Raw genomic sequence first — 9,044 nt, 5'->3', positions numbered from 1 at the left:
GAGCCAAATAGTTCCTGATGGACTTGTGACCAGTGCACAGCTTCAAGACTTAAAAATTGTGTCAATTTAACAAGTCGTTTATGAAGAAGCTAAGAAATGTCTTCAATCTAGCACACACACACACACACACACAGTTTCTACTTTGCACATGTCTTCATGATCATTTTCATGCTCAAATATTGGAGGCCAATGAAGGCATCGATTTCTGTTTAGCCCTCTGTAATGTGCGAGTAATATATACAGCAGAATAAATCTATGAATGCTGGCGGATGGAAATTGGAATAATCCATCACCATACATGTCGTGGTTGGACTCAGTGACTTATTTAAAAAAAAAAATGGCCATAAGGCATTAGTCCGTATTGATTCTGTAGTACGGCTGTTAAGATAGTTCAGCACAAACAGCATGCACACACACACACACACACACACACGCTGCCCTGATTACAACATGCAGATCAATCAGCCCTTCTCTGTTTTACTTCAACAAAACAGCCTGAATTTCAAACTTTACAGCAGATCAGTCTATTGATTTTGCGGTTATAAATCTCTAATGACTTCCACTTAGCAGCCCGCTGATTTGTTCAGTGATAAAGATTCTGCTGGAAACCACAGTCTGAGATGTACACAAGAACAGACCATAGACTGTGGAACAGACATATAAGGTTTGGAGATAATGATACTTTCAAGTGCTGTCGGAAATCCTAAAGATAATAATACCTGCTCTCTTATTGAGAGTTTAAAAAGACATAGAGGTAAAATAAAACAGATCAACAGCTACTGTTTATAGTACGAATGGAAATAATTATAATACTGCATATAATTTAAATATAATAACAATAAAATCTATTATCTATCCATCTATCTATCTATTATATACTTTTGTGTAATCTGAAAAGTGTCTCACAGTGATCAGAGACATGCCTTTAACAGGACTGTCCTGATCAAGACAGCAGCATCAAATAAAACATAGCTAACAAGAAAGTGCAACATTTCATTAAAAAAGTTACACTTGTCTGCTGCTGAAAATTTGCCACTAAAACATCTGAAATAACTGTAACAGTGACAGCGGTTGAAGATGGAGAGGTGGTCAGTTACTAAAATATGGAATGGCAGCTATAATAGAGTCTTTGAATGACGTTTCAGTACAGGCATAGTTTAATTTTCAATGTCAGCTGTAGTGAAAGTGCCATAAGGGGTTGAATATTAAGTTAAAGTTCAAGCAGTGAAAGGAGAAAAATTGTCACATGGTAAGTGTCATTGTCAGTGCAGTTGTATCAGTGTCAGTTTTAGAGTAATCACTGAAAGCAGAGTGACTCTCTGTAGAAATGAAAGCAGTGGACGTGTCAGCTGACGTATTAGTGCAGGTATCGAGAAATCATAAGTAATCGAGCAGATTATAATATATTTTAATGAATCAAAACAGTCAGCATACCATTACAGATTATTTCTAGAAAAAAAAAGTGATAATCACAATATAAATAGTAATTTCCAACAACAAACAACAATTTGTTTTTTCAGGTTTTGTTGTAAATATTATTATTGTTATTGAGGCCAGTCGTAACAGTTGCAGTAATCGTAATAGTAGTAGTAGTGGTTCTACTAGAAATTGGTATATTGGTTATCGGAACTTACGAGCAGTATTTGAATGCACCATCAGAGCCTTAGCCAATAGCGTCAGGGCAGAACGCTGTGTTGTGGTGGAAGCGACCAATCAGCGCTCGTTGTGCGGAGTAAATGGACACTCAGCATCGGTTCCCTGGCTGTCTGGATGTGTTGAGCTGCTGTTTACCGCAACAAAGGACCCGTCGCTACACGGCTGAAACACATGAAACACCGCTGGAATATCGTTGTTGTTATCAACGGAGAAGAAGACAGACCTCGGTTCATCTGAAAACCTCAGTGAGAAGTGTCGTTTGGGAACGAGTTGAGTTTCTGATCGGTGAGTGTTTCTCTGTTTACACCGGATGAACAGGATGTGGAGCAGGGGGTTATGTGTAGTTGAAGCGAGGCGAGCGGAATCCTCCTGTGTTTTCCTTCAAAAAGTATCTTTACTACCATTAAGACCGTTGACTTGTATTACGCATTTAACTTTAACGACTTCTCTTTTCATAATCACTTCTAGTTTGTCGCCTCTTGCAGTGTTACTGTAGTCTGATAAAGTTCTTACAGCTCACATGAGAAATCCTGAGGAGGACATGTTGACTCAGTGTTACCTGGATGTGCATGAATTTATGTACAGTGTAATGAGTGTGTCTGCGTTTTCACGTTACCTCTGTGGCTATATCATCTGTCATCACACAGTACTGGGACCGAATCTCTGAATGTAATTCATTCTGCACCCTGGGAGCAAGAAAATCCATTTGTCAGCTGATTGTTTATTGTTGTATATGTCTAAATTGTGAGTAGCTCAACCAAAAACTGACGTTTCCTGCTTTAGTTGTTTAATCTGAAGAGTTTTTTTTTTTTTGCCTTAAATAGTTAAAACTATCTAATATTTCACAATAAAAGAGCAAAGATTAGATAAAAGCTGCAAAACAGGCAGTTGTTATCATTATCAATTAATCTGCCAATAAATTATTTGAGTAATAAATTCTATCTATATCTATAACATGTAGATTCCAGCTGAAAGATAATGTATACGCATTATTTTATCCACCAAAGTACCAAAAAAAAGTAGTTTATAATCCTATCTAACTAAGAAAAGTTCCAGAATCACCAGATCTGACTATCAGAATTGTTTCTGGATTAATTTTCTGTCACTTGACTCATTGATTAATTGACTATTTGTTGCACCTTTAGAAAAAGTTTTGACCCCAAGACTGGAAACTACCAACTGCACTACTGCAAAACACAATCTAATAAAGCAGAAAGTCATTTTTAAACTTTACAGTGTTTTTAAATTGGCATTTTTAAATGATCAGGCCAACACTAACCTGCAGATGCTTAATATCCTAAACCTAGAACCACACCTTTTCCTGGCAACGGTCTGTGAGTGATCACTTCTCTCTGTGGCTTCTCGCCTTGACATTTACTCGTGTGAGATGGGTAAGGTGACAAGGACACGGAAAATGGAGAGCAGATGGTTAGAGCAGGGAGGGGAAGAGAGGAGAGGAAAGAAGAGTAGGTAGAGATGGAGTGGAAAAGAAGAGCGGGCGAGAAGGGAAGGAGAGAACAGGGAAGAGGTTGAGGAGGAGAGAGAGAAAATGGATCTGGGAAATGGAGAGGATGAGTGTGGGAAGAAGAGTAAGAGATGAGGAGAAAACACACACACAAAAAAAGGGGAGAGCAGTGGAAACAGGAGCTTGGTTCTCACTCCCCCCTAACATATGCCAGGTGCAGCATGGTGTCATTTGGTTTACTAATAAGTAAAAAAGTGTGTGTGTGTGTGTGTGTGTGGAGTGGTGGTGGGTGGAGTCTGCTAGTTGATGGATGACCTGTCGAGATATGGGAGGGGTGGGGTGGTCGGTGGGGGAGAGAGAGATGAAGGGATAGAGCGATGGAGCAGCAGCAGCAGCAGGAGGAGGAGGATGGGATGGGCGCGTTGTAATGTTGACAGGGGGTCATTTATCTGTCTGCTGGACCTGACCAGCCGGGCACTATGGGAGATGGGGCATCTCCCCTCCTCACCACCTGTGTCTCTTTTTTTCCTACCCTCTCATCCTCTATCCTTACACCCCTCACTTCCCTGTCTCTTCTTCTTCTGTTTCCATACCACTTCCCCCCGCAACTTTCTCTGGCCCCGCCGCCCCCCAAAATCCCCCTATGTTTCTCACACATTAGGTACGTCCCATTCACCTTCCCCGCCTGTCTTTCACTGCTTCTTTTTGTCTCCTGTCCTCACCCTTGCTCTGCCTTTTCAAACAGATTGGGCTTTAACTTGAATTTAATAGTTCAAATGCTTTCTGTGAATTCACTTCAAATGACACTTGTAATTAAAAACATTTTCACCTGCAGTTTTCAGCCTGTTTTCTAAAGTCTTCTTCTGAAAATTTAGCCTTCTTTAGTCTCATTGTACGTCCTTTGCATTTCTCTCCCTCCTCCGTCACTCGTTCAGCCCTCTCCCTCCTAATCTGTTTTCTTTCTGTCTTTATTTCCTGCTTTTTCTGTCCCTTTTCTCCCCTTTATCCCTCCAGAGGGACTAATAAGCGGCGTTGTGAGTCAGTGCGAGCAGAGAGGCAGATGGGATTCAGCTCGTAGGCCAGATAAGGGTTTTTAACCCAGCTGTGTCTTATCACACCCTGTCACTGCTACTTAAACTGAACAGATACTGCCTGGCATTATGTATGAAGTGGTAAAAATCCTCAAAATTGAGATAGTGGAAGTTCTCTCTGAAGCATGTTGGTGTAATCCCTGTACAGAAGGGTGCTGGTGATGTCAGAGCGCTAATTTAAATGCAGTGATGCAGAGATGGAGTGACTTTTTCTGGCAGTTCGCAGAGGCAACATGAGCCCAGGAGTTGACTCAGTGTTACTGTGCATCAATTAATCAACATCTTAGTCACAGAAAAGAAATTTAATTGGATTTTAGGTCCATTTCTTGCCAGTTTCCAGGCATATCGCTCATCTGCATTCTGTTCCTCGCCCAGTGTGTCACTGTCACTCATCCTACAGTGACACACACAAGGTGATTTGGTGACAAGACGGACAACATTTTGTAGTCAGTATGAACTGCTTTCCATCAGCTATCATTATTTTTAATTACTTTATTCCCCCCACCCTCCTACTGTGTTTGTTGTGTGCCACAGCAGAGTAGCACAGGAAGCAGGCTCTTACAGGAAGCAGGCTCAAAGATGTGAACCTGTGAAGCTTCAAATTAGACTAAACCAAGGCACAAAATAGATCACAGATCTCAGGGTGCTGTGTTCTAATAGTGAGAGTCACATTTTGGCAAGCATGAGCAAAGCGTTAAATTGCTGCTTTGAAATGATTTAGATCAGCTGTATATATCTAGGGCTGCAAGTCACAGATATTTTCATGATTCATCAGCAATTATCATTTATCATTTTGTCTGTAAATTGTAAGAAAACAGTGAAAAATATCCCATCACAACCTCGCAGAGCTGAAATTGACATTGGAATAGCTTGTTTTGTCCAAAACCAAGAGATACTCGTTATCAGGTAAGATAACAATAAGCATCAAACCCTCACATCTGAGAAGTGGAACAGTGAATGTTTGTCATTTTAAGCCAGTGGTGTGATTCTAGGAAAGGGAATGTTGGCGAGTTGTGAGTCCTACCATTTTGATCCAGACTGAAATATCCCAGAAACTACTGAATGGATCTCCATGAAATTTAGTACCCATATTCATTTCCCCTTAAGGATGAATTGTAAGAACTTTGTTGATCCTTTTGAACCTTTCACCCAGCTGTAGTGCTTCATTTCATGGGTCTGTGATTTGTGAATAATTTCCACATAATTTTCTAATAGGTTTTCGAGAAAGAACTATATCATTTGTTACTGCTTGGGGCTGAATTTTGTCACTCAAATCAGTTTGAGGAGTCGACCATTCAGTCTTGTTTTCCATACAGACATAAGGTTTGTCTTGGTAATAGCTCAGTCATGAAATCCTACCACATCACGGAGTGTCTCTCCTGCCGTGCTGCTGACCGGTGTTAACTCGCCATAACACCAGTAATTTCCACTTTAGCTGCGTGCGCTTCAGCAACGGGCGTGAAGCTCTCAGCAGGCAGGCTGAACTCACTTGGCACCAGAGCCGAACGTATCAGAGCGACACTTGATTTCCAACACGTCTCTGCTTCCATCACAGTAAATTCTGTGGTTTGGTCATTTTAAGACAAAACTCTGTAGAGTTTACAGCCTGCCACACTGTTGCTCCTGCGTTGCTCTGTGTGTGAACTGTGAGGCAGCTAAAAAAGTGAAATGAGTTGTTGAGTTATTTTATGAGTCAAACCGGGGTCTTCCCAACACGTTCATTCAATCATTGACTCTTAGGGGGCAGCCCTATTACTACTATATAGAACATAGGGAAAAAATCTTCACGAAAACCCAAGTAACTGTGAATTCATTACACATTTATTATTAGAAACTTAATATTCTGTATATGTTGAATTGTATCTGTAATTCTATCTATCTATCTATCTATCTATCTATCTAGCCCACCTTTACCATTATCTTTCTCTCCTTGGACAACCATGTAAATGTATGCATCTTACCCTGGCAGATGGAGTGGAAATAGATTTATATTCAGCTGCCTTTAGTTAAGTCAGTGATAGACTGCTGAGCTCACAAAAATGCACACAAACACACTCACAGACACACTCACACACATACAAATACATGGACGCCACTCAGGGAAAACAGCACTCAGATGCACCACCACGCTGTAAAGTCAGTGACATCCACTGCTGTAGAGAGAAACAAACAAGATGACGACATGTTCCTCCTGCCCATGACAGGTGCTTAGTGTCTAAATGTAGTGTCCAACCCGTGTGTGTGTGTGTGTGTGTGTGTGTTTGTTTATACACCTTTGTGTTAATGCGTGTAGGCAGTGCTTTTTGCCAGCTGATGCACTGATGACTCATAGAGGCCATTACAATGACAGGAAAATTCAAGTAATGAGTGCAGTTTACAGTAACATGGGCAGATCTCCTCCTGGTGCTTGGCAATAAAGCAAGTGATGGATAAATTCAGAATGTCAAACGTTCTCAAAAAACCGGTCGCTTTGTGCAACTTTACTGGTGTTCCTCCTTGTGTTTTTAGCTCGCTCATCAGTTTTTCAGGGAGAGGCTGATGCTGCTTGTCATCGTGTTGTCATCCTGCTTGATATGCGTCAATTTGTTTAGGAAAGATTGCAGCAGTGAGTCGTTAATCAAAGTCCCCCTCGGGGAGAATACAGTCTGACAAACCAACAGCAGAGTTGGAGGCCTTTGGGATATAATAGGGAACATGAAATCATTAGTGTTGTGACAAACAGACCTTGGTTCCAGCTATTGTCCGCTCCCAGTAAACCCTGTCATCTCAGCTCATTTCACCTCATTGTGCCCTGTCCTGTCGACTATCATTTGGCTCCCCGTCGTTCTCAATCATCTCCTCTGACATCTTGTCGGATCTGATCGGAAGTTTGCTCTATCTTTTGGTTCTTGGATAGTGAAGAGGGCTACATGGAGGAGAGTAGCAGTGCCCTCATTTACATATAAATGACGGAAGAGTCTGAGGTGCTGGTCTCCTGCTCATTTTGCGGTGACTCAGTGTCCATGTGTTTGTTTGTGAGTGTGTGTGTGTGTGTGTGTGTGTGCTTTTCCCTTATATTGAAATATTTCTTTTCTTGTGTGTGTCAGTGCAGCGTCATTGTGTGTCAATGCCGGGACAATCTGCTCTGAATCAGCCATCCCATGCTGCAGTCTGCCTGTGAATTCCTGGCTTCCAGGATGCTTATCTGATGGCTTTTCCATTTGAATCAAATCAATTGACTCCTCCTGGAATGTAAAGCAGGCATGTGATTGTTTCGGCTACAGCGAAAAACTTCATGTAATGTGAGGAAAATGCGATGGAATGAAAAGTAACAGTGTGTATTCACTCCTCTGATATAATCTGAGTAGAAGTGTCTGTTTGGATGTTACATGATTTTTTTTTTTTTTTTTTTTTTTTTTTTAAGGGCGAAACAAAAGAATTTCCTGCCAGAGACTCTCTTTGAAAGCTCAGAAGTGTTCTCACATATCATCTCTCTCTGTTTTTGTAACAAGAATTCTTGCTGGCTTCTCCATCTATTTACTTATAATGCCAAAAATAGACCAGACAGCACTTGAAGGCCTGGTTACCACACATCATATTCACACTAATATTAGATGTGATATTAGATTTATCTTCAGGCTTTAAAGGGAATTAACCCAGTGCCACTGCGACGCTTGTGGGAACCCCAACTACTAAGATACTTTTTTTTTTTTTACTGCATCATATCCTTAACATAACATATCTATAGTACAATAAGTTCAGCAAGCAAAGTCAGATTGATGATAAAATTGACAGCTTATTTATAAAAGAAGTATATTTTAGTACCATTAGGTCTGCAGTTTTATTAATAGTTCACCTTTTTACAAAATGTGCTTATTTTAATTCATGCAGAGAGTTAGACGACAAAATCAAAACCACTCTCCTATCTGTACTGTAAATATAGCAGCTACAGTTAGCAGCCAGTTAGCTTAGCTTAGCATGAATATTGGACATAGGGCTAAACAGTTAGCCTGGCTCTGTCAAAAGGTAGTGTTATAGGTCCAGGTCAGCAGATTTTGTTACCTTCAAACACAGCCAGTATGTTTCCCCCTTTTTTCATGTCTTAATGCTAAATTAAGCCAAGGAAAATAAACTTAGCTTTCCAAAAAGGTGAATTTACTCCTTTTAAAGTTACAGTAAAACAGAGGTTAGAGTGTCTTTAACTGCAGTGGTGTGACAGATTTCTGATTGAAGCAGAATACGTGGGTAGGACTTGGACACATCAGGAATTTAAATCAAATCCTTAATATGTGATTGGCTCACTCCAAAGTGGGTGATGTGGTGAAGAGAAATATAGAGCTTTGAAGCTGCAGAGGACTAACTCTTAGCCTTCACACACACCACCTTCAGCTGCGTCATTAGACTACGAGGAGGAGGATAACGGTTAAAATTAGACCTCAGCCACATTCTTCATTTTCACAGGTTTATCAGATGCAATGCACACTTCATACTATGCTTTTCTAGCTACCCACAAACTAACAGTCAAATGCAGACAACTTGCAAAATGTCATTTTCATCAGTAGCTATTAACACTTTTATCTTTACACGTAGTCTGATGAAGCGTCACACATACAAGTTTGTTGGAAGCATAATGAGCAGAAGCACTCATCACATGCATGCTGTATCGTTTGAATATAGTTGAAAACAGAATAAAACTAAGATGAGTTTGCTGCTTATGACCGGATGATGACTTGGTGTTTTAGTATTTTAGCGGACCACTCACTAAATCATCTCGGGAAAAGCTTTTAGCGACCATACCTGCACGAGCCAAATTAGATCAGTCACTTTTAGGTCGACGACTCCTGTCAGCCTCA

At 40.6% G+C, this 9,044-nt stretch overlaps 1 protein-coding gene across 1 annotated transcript in view; it reads left to right on the top strand.

The window, feature by feature from the left end:
- Nucleotides 1–1,719: 1,719 nt before the first annotated feature.
- Nucleotides 1,720–9,044, top strand: part of LOC108883647 (SPRY domain-containing SOCS box protein 4) — a 70,896-nt gene continuing 63,571 nt past the window's right edge. The window contains exon 1 of the mRNA XM_018677028.2: nt 1,720–1,941. The gene's annotated coding sequence lies outside the window, so the exon portion shown is untranslated. The remainder of the gene's footprint in view (nt 1,942–9,044) is intronic.

Source organism: Lates calcarifer, linkage group LG4, assembly GCF_001640805.2.
Source record: "Lates calcarifer isolate ASB-BC8 linkage group LG4, TLL_Latcal_v3, whole genome shotgun sequence".
Lineage (NCBI taxonomy): Eukaryota > Metazoa > Chordata > Actinopteri > Centropomidae > Lates > Lates calcarifer.
This window is presented reverse-complemented; position numbering and strand designations above follow the sequence as displayed.